Source organism: Oryctolagus cuniculus, chromosome 2 (genome assembly GCF_964237555.1).
Source record: "Oryctolagus cuniculus chromosome 2, mOryCun1.1, whole genome shotgun sequence".
In the NCBI taxonomy this organism is placed as follows: Eukaryota; Metazoa; Chordata; class Mammalia; order Lagomorpha; family Leporidae; genus Oryctolagus; species Oryctolagus cuniculus.
The window spans coordinates 77,424,821-77,436,955 of record NC_091433.1 but is presented as its reverse complement, the minus strand read 5'-3'; the positions used below and the strand labels follow the sequence as shown (position 1 = coordinate 77,436,955).

The 12,135-nt window shown below is 42.5% G+C and overlaps 1 protein-coding gene and 1 long non-coding RNA gene across 9 annotated transcripts in view; one reads left to right on the top strand and one right to left on the bottom strand.

Annotated features, from left to right (window-relative positions):
• Positions 1–12,135, bottom strand: part of DLC1 (DLC1 Rho GTPase activating protein) — a 515,079-nt gene that overhangs the window by 274,085 nt on the left and 228,859 nt on the right. The window lies entirely within an intron of this gene.
• Positions 1–12,135, top strand: part of LOC103352202 (uncharacterized) — a 31,810-nt gene that overhangs the window by 9,220 nt on the left and 10,455 nt on the right. For 2 of the 3 annotated variants that reach the window (XR_007914067.2, XR_007914066.2), the window contains exons 2-3: positions 8,535–8,656; positions 9,519–9,558. This is a non-coding gene — a long non-coding RNA (uncharacterized lncRNA). The remainder of the gene's footprint in view (positions 1–8,534; positions 8,657–9,518; positions 9,559–12,135) is intronic. The other variant, XR_519708.4, reaches the window with a different exon arrangement.

Sequence of the window (12,135 nt, the reverse complement as noted above, 5' to 3'; positions counted from 1 at the left end):
AACTTCATTTTCTGATAACATTGCAGGACCAATGAAATCTAACCGCGCCAAGCATGCTCAAACATTTCTCAGTATTTGGTGATTGCAAAATTGGATTTCATTTGGATCTCTTTGTGTTTGGCACCAAAATGATAACGTGAACGATCAAGAACAAAGCTCTATGCTTATATGGCATTTGCTTTACTTGGCTAAAGGCAACCAGGTACAAAGGTAGACACTCCTTTAACTCTTTCTGTGCTGGAAGGAGCTCTCTGAAATTTGAAAGTATGGTTTCTTTGCAGTGCTAGTAGGAAGAGGGATATGTGTGCGTGTATGCGAATGTGTTTATGTTGATCCCACTTATGTGTCATCATCAAGCACTGCTTTTAAGTGTCCAGGTTTATGGTTAACGCCACTTCTATCTCCCATTTTGCTTAGTGGTCCTAAGTACTGGTACCTACATCTGTAAGCTCACATGGATTCCCTTTTTGGACTAGGGATAGATGACTTTTAAAATTGTCATCCATTACATTTTTTTTTATGTAAACTGTTGAACTCTTTACTTAGTATAGAGTTGGTCTTCTGTGTATAAAGTTAATTGAAAATGGATCTTAGTGGACAATCGGACTGGGAATGGCAGAGGGAGAAGGAAGAGGGGTGAGAGTGCGGGTGCGAGGGCAGTTATAGCAAGAAGAATCACTATATTCCTAAAATTGTACCTATGAAATGCATGAAGTTTGTATCCCTTTAATAAAAGGTTTCTTTGGGGGGAAAAAAAGTCATCCACTATAGACTTCTTTGTAAACTTTTCAAAGCTCAACCAAACATCTTTTCATTAGTTTAATTAAAATGCTTATTTTAAGAGAAAATATCTCACATTTTGAATTCATTAATCCGAAAAACCATCCGAATGATAAGAACTAATTGTTACACAAGAAATTATTTTGAGTTTAATAAAAGGTAATTGCAAAGTTTTCTCTTGTTGAAGTGTACTATATATTTTGCCAAGGATTAAACTGTTGGTATAAAGTTAGAAATTGTTTGAAAATCTGTGTCCAAAGACTTTCAACACTTTTTTTTTTTCAACTGGGACAAATGTCTTCCTGTTCTGATACTTAATTTATATCTGATCCAATCTGTATTTCATTAGCGTAATCCTTAGCAATCCAATTCCATTTTAAATTTCCATTTCACAACCTCTATCCTATTATTAGCCTTAACTTTGGTCAAGAGAATACCTTGTTGTGAATCTCTTGGTTGAGACAAATTGGGAGAAAAAGTCTTTGAGTTAAACTGATTGTGTCTGCCCCTTAAGAACAGAAGTACACCAGAGCTACAGGAAGCACTGAGGCAAACATCCATGTGGCTCGCTTGTACCTGACGTTGTGTATGGGGAGCTAATTCATCCCGTTAGCGGCATCTGTTATCACAGGTGTCCTATCTTGGAGGGGAAATTACCGGCCTCAGTTTGCCTAACGATATTGTGATATTTCCAGTAGCCTTTGGACAGCCAGATGACTCCGTGCCTTAATCCCATGATAGGCAGGAGTAGCACTCAAACATAAGACACCTTTGAGCACACCTAGGGATAAATGCCAAGGCAAAAGATGTCACAGATTGCTCTTTGAGGATCTTGGAGTCTGCATTCCTCCGGCAGCCGCTCACAACACCTTCATTGTACACCACTGAGCAAGCAGTTGTGAGACGTGTTACTTCTGGGTTTCCAGACATGTGTCATTCCCACCGCATATTTAGTAGCACAGAAGTGCCTGAAGTGGGGAGACCGGAATGTGAGGCATGTCTCACTGAGGAGTGGAGTTTTTATTTAAAAAAAAAATCACTCAACTGCTAATGGAAACGTCAACCTCCCAGTCCTATTCTTAAAAATAAATAAATACAAGGAGTTCCCCGCATGAGAGGCACATAAGGGACTCGAGATATTCATTTCCATGAAGTCACTCACAGCAGGCTTGTCTGGAAAAATTCTTTCATCTTCTGGAAAGAGAGGGGAAACTGTACCAGCAAGAAGGTTTAAAGACCAGGACTTTAAAGTAGAGGGTGAAGTGGGAAAAGTGATCCTTCAGTCAGGTGAATTTGGGCCAAACCAGATGAATGTCTACACTTGAACTCAACGTGCTCGGCACAGAGACCATAGAACTAGGTACTTGCAGAGGAGGTGTCAGGACAGCTAGGTCAGCTAGCAGTTTCAAGCTGGGGTTTCCGTGCTCTGAGTACTCCTTTAGGGACCCAATGGTCAAGAGGGGTGAGGGAGTAGGGTTCCATACTGCTTCAGCCAGCACAGCTCAGCTTTTGTATGCTATGCGCATTGTATTTTCCTTTAATTCATTTGACACCCATCTATGGTGCATCCGCTACGTGCCTGTCAGTGTTCTCAGCGAGATGAGGTCATAATGACCAAGGCAGATGTGGCCTGTGGCTCCATGGAGCCTGCAGTCTATGGAAGGTTCTTTGTGTGCAGGAGGGAGATTCTGCTGCTAAACCCATGAATGGTGTTCAACATTTGAGGATGAATCAACCAAGGCTTAGAGAGATAAAGTCCTACAATAAACTAAATGAAGAGTTGGGGATGCAGTCCAGAGGTGACTTAGACTTCAGGGTGCTTCTGCCCAAGTTCAAACAAGAAGAGGAGGAATCAAACATTTAAAATTGTGCTCAGTTTGAGAGGATGTGAATTTCAGGCCACAGCATCCCCTGATTCGGTCTTCTCTCCATTTATGTCCAGTTGGGTCCTCTCTCAAGACTCGGCCAAGGCAGCAAGTCCACGCCTGGCCGAGGGGAAGATCTCTCCATACCGAGGGCTCCAGTTCCCCTCTGGGTCAAGGGCCATCTGGCTGCGGCTTGTTCCAGAAGCTTTCCTGTCCGTTGTTCTCCCTTCACGCAGGCTTGTCCACACACTCTGCTCTCTGTGGAATTGCTCAGGCTCTCTTGCATTCTTTGCTGTATTGCATCACTTCCTTCCTTCCTTTCTTGTACGCATGGGGCACACTTTCTCTCCAACCCCCATTCCTGTCTGCTTACTCTCAGAACCACGAACTTGGCCTCCTTTCCCTTTCCTCTCTCTCTCTCTGGCTCCCTGGAGGCTATTCTCCTATATTTCATAATGCTGAGAATTAGAATAGAGGCTCACTGACATTGTATTTGTCTTTCAAGTTCTGTGCTTCTGTCAGGTTCTCTTTCTTTGTAATCTGTCACTTTTCTAATTCTGGGCTTCCACTATAGACCTGGGTACTTGCTCTGGCTGCTGCCTTTCCCTCTCCTCTTCACACCCTCTGGGCGCCTGCTGCACCATGGCCCTTCCCAAGGCTAGATCTGATCTGATCAAGCTGGCAGAAAGAAGGGCCACCTGCAAGGTTTGTGACTCAGGATGTGGAATGCTCTGTAGCCAGTCACTCCAGGCCATGACCTGCTAGGAAACGCAACACAGAGAATGACTGGCTGTGATCCATGCAGTCCTTAAAGAGCCTGCAAGACATTTCATGTCCTGTCTATACATTAACTTGTGAATCCCAATCCTTGCTAAGGGGTCCCATGGAAGGAACACAGAAAGCAATCTCCATCTACCCAAGGTCTCACAAATTTTTTTTGTACAACGTCATTTCTTTATTACAACAAGAGCAAAAGCAGTAGCAATACAAGATAACACAAAAATACAACCATGTTTGCTTTTGAGGTTCTTTGTTTTCTTTACATAGTATAGCACACTGAATCTTTCCTATATTCTTTGAAGCTGGAAAATCAGGTAGTACTCCTAGACTTTTAGTGAACATAGTGGATAGCAGGAGGAAAGTTCTCATGGTCTATTTTTGTCTGTTGTGTGTTTATCTGAACTGGGCAGCTTGAGGATGAATTCAGCAGGAGTACCCAGTTGCCTTCCCTGGGGCAAAGAAGGCAGGGCAGGAAAAGCTTTCAATAGATGATTTCAGTTAAATTTGCAAATGAAGATGCTACTGTATGATCAGAACAAGGGGCAGGAGAAGTTCTTCAATGAAGGGAGGAGTTTTACAGAAATGACCATACTCTCTGTAGGTCCCAGTTGCAATCACTAATTGTGTGGGGGTTTGGAATTTCACATATGGCTCTGGAGCGGGAAATGGTTTCTGGGATGGAAAACGCTCTGAGTATAAAGCAATGAGTACAGTCAAGGACTCAATCTGTGACCCTGGCATCAAGTGCTCAGTGTGTTCCAAAAAGCTGAACTCATTCCAGTCGTATATGACTCAAAGTGGAAAAGAAAATTTGAGCTGTTTTGTTGAAGACATAATAGGGGATTTTCAAACAGATAAGATTGTGAGCCCTTCTTTAGAAAGAGAAGTTATTGGCCCTCAGTGATAAGGGGGCCTCCAACACCACCTCTTCCATCTCCCAGGATTGCATATTTTCCATGACACCAAACTTAAGCTCATGCAATGCCTCTCTCTTCCTTGACACCTTCTCCTTCACGGTAGGGGCACCTCTGGCAGATGGGAGTGTTGCTTTCGCACCTCCCACAAAGCAGCACAATAAACTCAAGTTCTTCTTCGCTGCAGGGAAATCAGGAATGACTGCAGGTTGCTATTGTGGGTTATTACCCAAATGAAAATGCAAGGTGAGGCAGTTTTTCTCCAGGCAGAAAAGAGTTCTTACAAAATATCGATGTTCCATCAGAGAGCAGAGAGCATTTTCCATTTGAGCTGCGCTTTTTTTTTTTTTTTTATCAAGTTGGCATGCATTTGTTCTAAGAGCTGAGCTAGGCAGTTTGGGGGCAAATACATATCCTTGAAGCTTCTAGGCTATACATCCCTCACAGAAGGGAAGGGGGGGAGTTGAACATTTATTAAGGCTTACTGTTTCTAGAACAAACAAATGTTTATTCTGAGTTGAGGTAAGTGGTACTTGGCGTTAACACTGCTCTTCATGCTCAAGCCTTATCTGGTGATGCTTAGAACAAGCAGACATGTGGCACAATGGTATGACTGCCTCACACCTATGAGTGCGCTCACATAGGTGTCCACCATCGTCCATAAATGCCTAGCAGACACGCACTGTGTCCTGAGCTTCTGTCTTCCATTGTGATTATGTAGATTTGTAGGATTTGGCTGAGCTTCAAATAGGTTTATTCTTTTATTCAGTCTATTGATACCTTCTTACATAGGCTAGCAATTTCTGTGCATTTGGCTTGGGGAATAAAGAGAAAAAGAAAAAGATTATACTGTTTCACCGCCGTCATTGAAGAGCTGCTTTTTCTGTTGTTGACGTCAGATCAAAGGGGAAATTTTTTGTGCTCATATTATTCCCATGGTTTTTATGCAGCTTTTGTGGATATTAACCAAGCTCTCCTTCTCTGTGTGAGCTCCTTTGTTTTCTGTGACAGCATTGTTTCATAATTTTTGCTGGTCTCTCATTTTGCTTCCTCAGAGGGCTTCTCTCATTCTCTTGGTAGCTAAGGCAAAACACCTGCAGTCATCCTTGGCTTGCCTTTTTTCTCTTAGATATCACATTCCATCCATCAGAATTCATGGTTTCTCTCCCTTAAACATGTATCTAGAATATGAACAGTTTTCCCTACATCACTGCTGCCTCCCTGGCACAGCCTCCACCTCCTCTGGCCTAAACTCTCATACTTGCCTCCTAATTAAGTCCCTTTCCTTGTGCCTAAAGCTGTTCTCAACACATAGCCAGAGCAGTCCATTTGAAGCCCAAGTCAGATCATAGAACATCTCTACCTGGAACCCTCCCGTGGCTTCACATCTCACTCAGAATAGAAGTCAATGGCCTGACCTGCCTTAGGTAACCCAGTTGTTCTTCCTTGATCTCTCAGTTCTAGCTCAGTGATCTGCTTGTTTTATGTCCCAGCATGCCTGTTTTTGTATGCCTGCAGGTGTTTGTATGGTATACTTTCTCACTCCCTTCCCATCTGTACTGAAAAATCTGTCAATGAATTGATGGAGCCTAGCTTGCTCTTTCTGAAAGTCCATATCCCATTCATTCTTCCTAGTACACATCATTATTAAACTTGCTGTATACTTTATTTGGTTTGCTTTCTGAGTTTTTCTGTCTCTTGTTTAAAAATCTTTACTTACTTGGGGCAGAGAGAGAGAGATAGAGAGAGAGAGAAGAGACCCATCCCTCATCTGTGGTTCACTCCTATAATGGCCAGGGCTGGGCTGAACTGCAGTTAGGAGTCAGGAACTCAATACAGGTCTCCCATGTGGGTGACAAGAACTTGGGCCATCATCTGTTACCTTCCAGGGGCTTTGGAAACAGGCAGGACTGCATCCCATGCACTCTGATACAGATGTATGGTGCCCCAAGTGGCAGCTTAACTTGCTGTGCCAAAATTCCTGCCTTGCTCCTAGGTTTAACTGAGGCACTTTGATAGGGGACACAATCAATCAAGCTGCTAGGCCATATGCCTGCCCTATTTTTTCTCGAATATACTCTTATCAGGGATTTATTGATATTGCTATTATTTATTATTTCTATTGTCACTTCGCTTCATTGATGTAGTACTTGGAGTTTCATGTTCAATAAGCCTTTGTTGAGTAACTCATTGAGTGTATGTTTTTCTCAGACTTTTCTTCAGAACACTCAGTGATATCTCATTTATAAAATCACCTATCTGTGGTTTCCACTACAGGATTTGTTCTTGCAGCTCCAGACCTGTAGACTTAAACTGCTCTCTGGCGTTGTCCCTGACTTCTATATGAACTTGTACTCTTTCTCCTACAAACAACTTAAGTACATTGGCGTAAACAATTGAAAAGTCCAGTTGTAGGACTGGCTACAGGTGTGGCTGAAACCAAGGCTCAAACAATGCCAGCAAAATGTGCTTGGGTTGCTCCCTCCTTAAGCTTTGTTTATCTCTTGGCTGCATTCTTAGGTTCTCTATCTGGTGTGGCAAGATGGGTACAGCACCCCCTGCCTCATATTCTTGCTACTCTAGCCACAGTTAAAGGAGACAGCATCCCACAAAACTGCTGACATCCAATCCTAATTAGACTAGCTCAGGACAAGTGGATCCCTGCTTCACCCAGTCCCCCCTGCCACACACACACACACACACACACCCATTCACACACACTCACACAGGAAAGTGGCCTTGGCAATGGCTTGTGTGTTTAGCAACTCTAATCTGGGCCACATGTTCTATTCTTGGGGGTCATCCTGCTATGTTACAAGAAGGAAGTGTTTCTGGGAGCAATACTCAAATGAAAACTGGGGACTGTTTTCAGAAGGGAAAAATGGGTGCCAAAGACAATCTCTGTGTTAGTGCCATCATCTTGCTGGTTACTCCCTAGATCCAATATATTACTGTATTATACAGGTGATAATTCGTTAGTATTTCTGAGATCCTTCCACACATTCTCTTTTTCAGTTTACATATCATCATTTTGTGCCTGGATTGCTCTAACAGTGTTCAAAATAATCTCCCATCATAGAGTGACTCTAAGGTATCTTGTCCCCATTCAAAAAAGATTTTTAGAACGCACATCTGGTCTCTCTCTCTTTCCCTATAAAATCCTTGGATAAAGCCCCCTCATCCTCTTTGTTATTGTCTAGGAGATACTTCTGGATCTAACTCTAACTAACCGTTAGCAACCATGACTCTGGATCTGAAACCCTGCATCTGTCCCCAACTAAACCAAATGCAAGTCCCCGCATGTGTGGTGGGCTTTTCCCACTTCCATGCCTCCACTCACACTGACTCTTTGCCTGAAAACTTCTTTCCATGGCTCCCGACACATCCTTCACCATGCTGAAGATTCACCTTGTCCTTAAATATTCAAGAAATACTTCTGAGGCACCCACTGTAACTTACTTCTGCTGATTCCCTCTAAATTAGTTCAGGTGTCCCATTGCAAGCTTCTCCGAGTCAGAACTGATTATTAGTGTGTCTCCCAAATCAGTTTTTAATTGCAAGCTCTATGAGGGTGCCTAGTGTATCTCTGGCATGTAGCACAACACTTGTTGCACAGTAGGCACTCAATAAGTGGTTACTCAATGAACAAATGAAACATTGATAGCCAAAAGGTAATATTTTGGTACTTAAAGGCATCTTTATCACTAAACAAGTGCATCATAAAAGGATCCAATACCATCTATGGCACGGTAATAGCACATTGTCAAAAGCTAAAGTCTTTTGAAAACACATTCAGTTGAGATTGTTGAAGGCTGAAAGTGAGTACATGAGATAGATTGGGAGAGTATTCATTTGATCTGCAGTTTGCAATTTTTGCTTAATGAGAAGTAGTTATACCTCATTACCATTACATTTCACCTGCTACTTCTTTCAGAAGTGTGTGTGTGCCCGTGTGTGTACACACATGTGTGTGGGGAGTGTGACTTTGATAATGGAAACTAGGATTCTGAATATCTGAAAAAAAATGGGCTAAAAATATGATTGATATTTATTATGGATTATTTTAAAAGTCCCAGAAAATCCCAAGTCAAGGTTCAATAGCGTGCTTTCCTTACATTTATAGAGAGAAGGGCAATCTAAATTAAGTCATCATTTCCAGGAGTAGCCTGTTTCTAACCACTTTCTGTGCAAACAGCGGCACTGTCCGGGGCTTCACCAGCATTCCAAGAAACTGTCCAAGTGAATTCTTCCCTGGTGATGTGGAAGGACATCCTGTCTTCAGGGGTACAACACAGTGCAGGAATCCCTCCTGAAACTGTATGTATCAATCACTAATGAAACACTGCTGCTTGCTTACTGACATCTGAATTGCCATGATTATAAAGCACAGTTCATGAACTTTCTGTCATTTTTGACTAAGGCCTGAGGTATTTCCTCATCTTCTTGAGTAGAAATGACCCAGTGTTGATAGAAAGAAGTTAACAGACGTATGCAAGAGGCTCATTCTAATATTTTGTTTAGCACTGAATGCTTACTCAGATCGAAAGATGCTCATATGGTAAACTGTTAAGAAGCCAGAGAGGGGTGAGCTTTGGGCTTGTGGTTAAGCTGCTACTCTGAATGCCCGCATACCAAATCAAAGTGACTATGTTTGTGTCATAGCTGTGCTCCTAATGCTCCTAATTCTGGCTTTGTACTAACATGCACCCTATGAAGAAAGAGGTGATGGTTCAAGTAGTTGGGTCCCTGCCACCCACGTGGGCTGCCTAGATGCAGCCTAGATGTTTCCAGCTTCTGACTCTAGCCTGGTCTAGTCCTGGTCATTGTGTGCATTTGGGTAATGAGTCAATGGATGGGAGATTGATCTCTCTCTCACTCTCAAATAAAGACAAATATAATAAATAAAAGGGCAGAGAAACAAATTTTCTAGGAATATATGTATTACAATTCATGATAAATGATCTTTTGAATATTCCTAATGAGATCAGATGGTTGGGATGCCCTTATATACCCTGCCCATATCCACCAGGAGTTGGCTCAGAGAATAGCAACCAAGAGTAACAGCTACAGGTAGCTGCAATGAGAGAGCTGTAGCACAAATTCAACTGACAAGTTTTAGGTTGGACGCAGAGAGAGGTGGCTGAATTGTTAATCGTTTTCATAATCCTTGTCTTCCCAGATAATGGCCAAGTTCATTAGTGTTGGCTCTGAATACACAGGTGTGTACACTGATGATAAAAGCCTCCTTCATCTTTCAGTTCTCTCTGAGGTTGAGTATTTCAACTGTTCTGAGAACTTGACTTTCTAAACCATTCCTTACCTTATTCTAAGGCATGCACGACAAGGATGGATGTCCTTCTGGGCTCTTGATACTCTAATCTTCCTGGTTAAACCAATTGTCTTGGTCTGGTCCCTTTCTCAGTTACATATGTGTGCCTCTTGAATATACTCTAGTACAGAACATACCAGAATTTGATTCAGCTGAAAGAATAGTCCACAGAATTCAAGCAACAAGAATATACTATTGAAAATGTTATTCAATTTGTCAAAAATAATTTTATGCATTACTTTCTAAGAACACATTTATTTTAAAAGGTATGTATGGAGATCCTAACAATGTGAAAACTGTATCTGCTTTTAATTTATGATCTATAGTATTTAAATGTAGCCTCTTGAAATAGGTTCCAGTGTAATAGACTGCATTGTCCATGGTTGCACGGTTTATTATGGATTCAGATCAACCACACTGGAGCAATTGAAATCCAAGTTCAACTTACCCTCTGATACAGGAAGCCAAAGATCAGGCTGATTATACTCAAATTCTTTAAATCTTCTATCTAAATTGGAAATTTCAACAATTACATTTTTATTTTTTGCCATGTGGTGAGGACTGAAAGATTACTTCAAAGTTTGGCAAAGATTCTAATTCAAAGAAGGGTATAAAGTACACATTACATTTTATAGAGTAGTATTTTGTAGAATATTAAACTGAGGTTAGGGGCTGGCATTGTGGCACAGCAAGCAAAGTAAAGGCATGGTATGTGCTGGATGCTAGCATCCCTTATGGGGGAGTCATCTGAGTCTTGGCTACCCCACTTTGGAGTCAGTTCCCTGATAATGTGCCTAGGAGGGCAGCAGAAGATAGGCCAGGTGCTTGGGCCCCAGCCACCCATGTGGGAGATATGCATGGTGTTCCAGGCTCCTGGCTTCAGCCCCGAATAGCTCTGGGCATTGCAACCATTTGTTCTCCCTCTTACTCTGCCTTTCAATAAATAAATCTTTAAAAAATTTGGGTTTAAAATCACAAGAAAATATATACATTCATATTAGCCCCAGCAAATAAGAGCATGGAGGTATCTGAGATACTTGTTAGAAAGACTTTTTCTCCCCATACTTTCACAAGCATGATTTGTGAGATAGTCTCAATAGTGTTGCTCCAAGAAAAAAAATTTCCACACAATCTTAGGGGCAACCTCTCACTATAGAGAATGATTTGACTGGGGAACTGATTGCATTAATTCTTGAGTTCTTGAGCTTAACATCTGTAGCAGTTCCTATTTTGTATTACAGAGAATATGGAAGACATTTTCACATTATCCAGTAAATACCATTCAACAATGCATATCATCATTTACTTGTTTTCTTTTAATAATGGGAAAAACAGTATGGCTCTGCAAGGGAAATAAGGCCCAGCTGGTGGGATTTGCTGATGACAAGTTTCCTCCTTGCTCTGGGCCTCTAAGTAAGCACTTTAGAGAGAAACTTTTCTGTGTGCTTGGTGCTGTGAAAGCACACAGCCTACTCCTGAAATCACAACCTATCTATGAAGCACAGCATGCTTGCCTCTCCTCCCTGCCATGGCCAACTTTTAGGCACTTATTGTCCATTATCAAAAAATTTATATACTTTCTTGAAAGGCAGAGAAACACTGAGAGATCACAGAGAGATCTTCCATCTGTTCTTTTATTCCCCACATGCCAGCAACAGTTGGCAGTCAAGGCTAAAGCCAGGAGCCTGGAATTCCGTCTGGGTATCCCACAAGAATGTGAAGGAACTTGAGTGCTTGAGCAATCACCTGCTACCTCCCAGGATGCACATTAGTAGAAAACTGGATTCAGGGGCAGGGCTAACCACCTGAACCCAGGCACTCTGATATGGGATGTGGGCACCGCAGAGTTAACACCTACACCAAACACTTGCCACCCTTTCCACAAATCAACTTTCAATCGTGATTTTTTTTTTGAATATGGGAAAGGCAAAATAGTTGCAGTGTGAGATTTGTTAGAAAACTCAAAACATTAAGAGATAAGGCAGGGATATATGTGGAGTGAGGGAGGAGTGATTTGTTTTATGGTTTCTTTCTTTTTCTTTTTTGATAGGCAGAGTTAGACAGTGAGAGAGACAGAGAGAAAGGTCTTCCTTCCATTGGTTCACCCCCAAAATGGCCGCTACGGCCGGCCCACTGTGCCGATCCGAAGCCAGGAGCCAGGTGCTTCTTCCTGGTCTCCCATGTGGGTGCAGGGCCCAAGCACTTGGGCCATCCTCCACTGCACTCCTTGGCCACAACAGAGAGCTGGACTGGAAGAAGAGCAACCAGGACTAGGACCCGGCACCCATATGGGATGCCACTGCCTTCCCCCGCCACAGCAGAGAGCTGGACTGGAAGAGGAGCAACTGGGACAGAATCCAGCGCCCAAACCGGGACTAGAACCCGGTGTGCCGGCCCCACAGGCAGAGGATTAGCCTAGTGAGCCGCGGTGCTGGCCTGTTTTATGGTTTCATAATCAGAGGAAGAC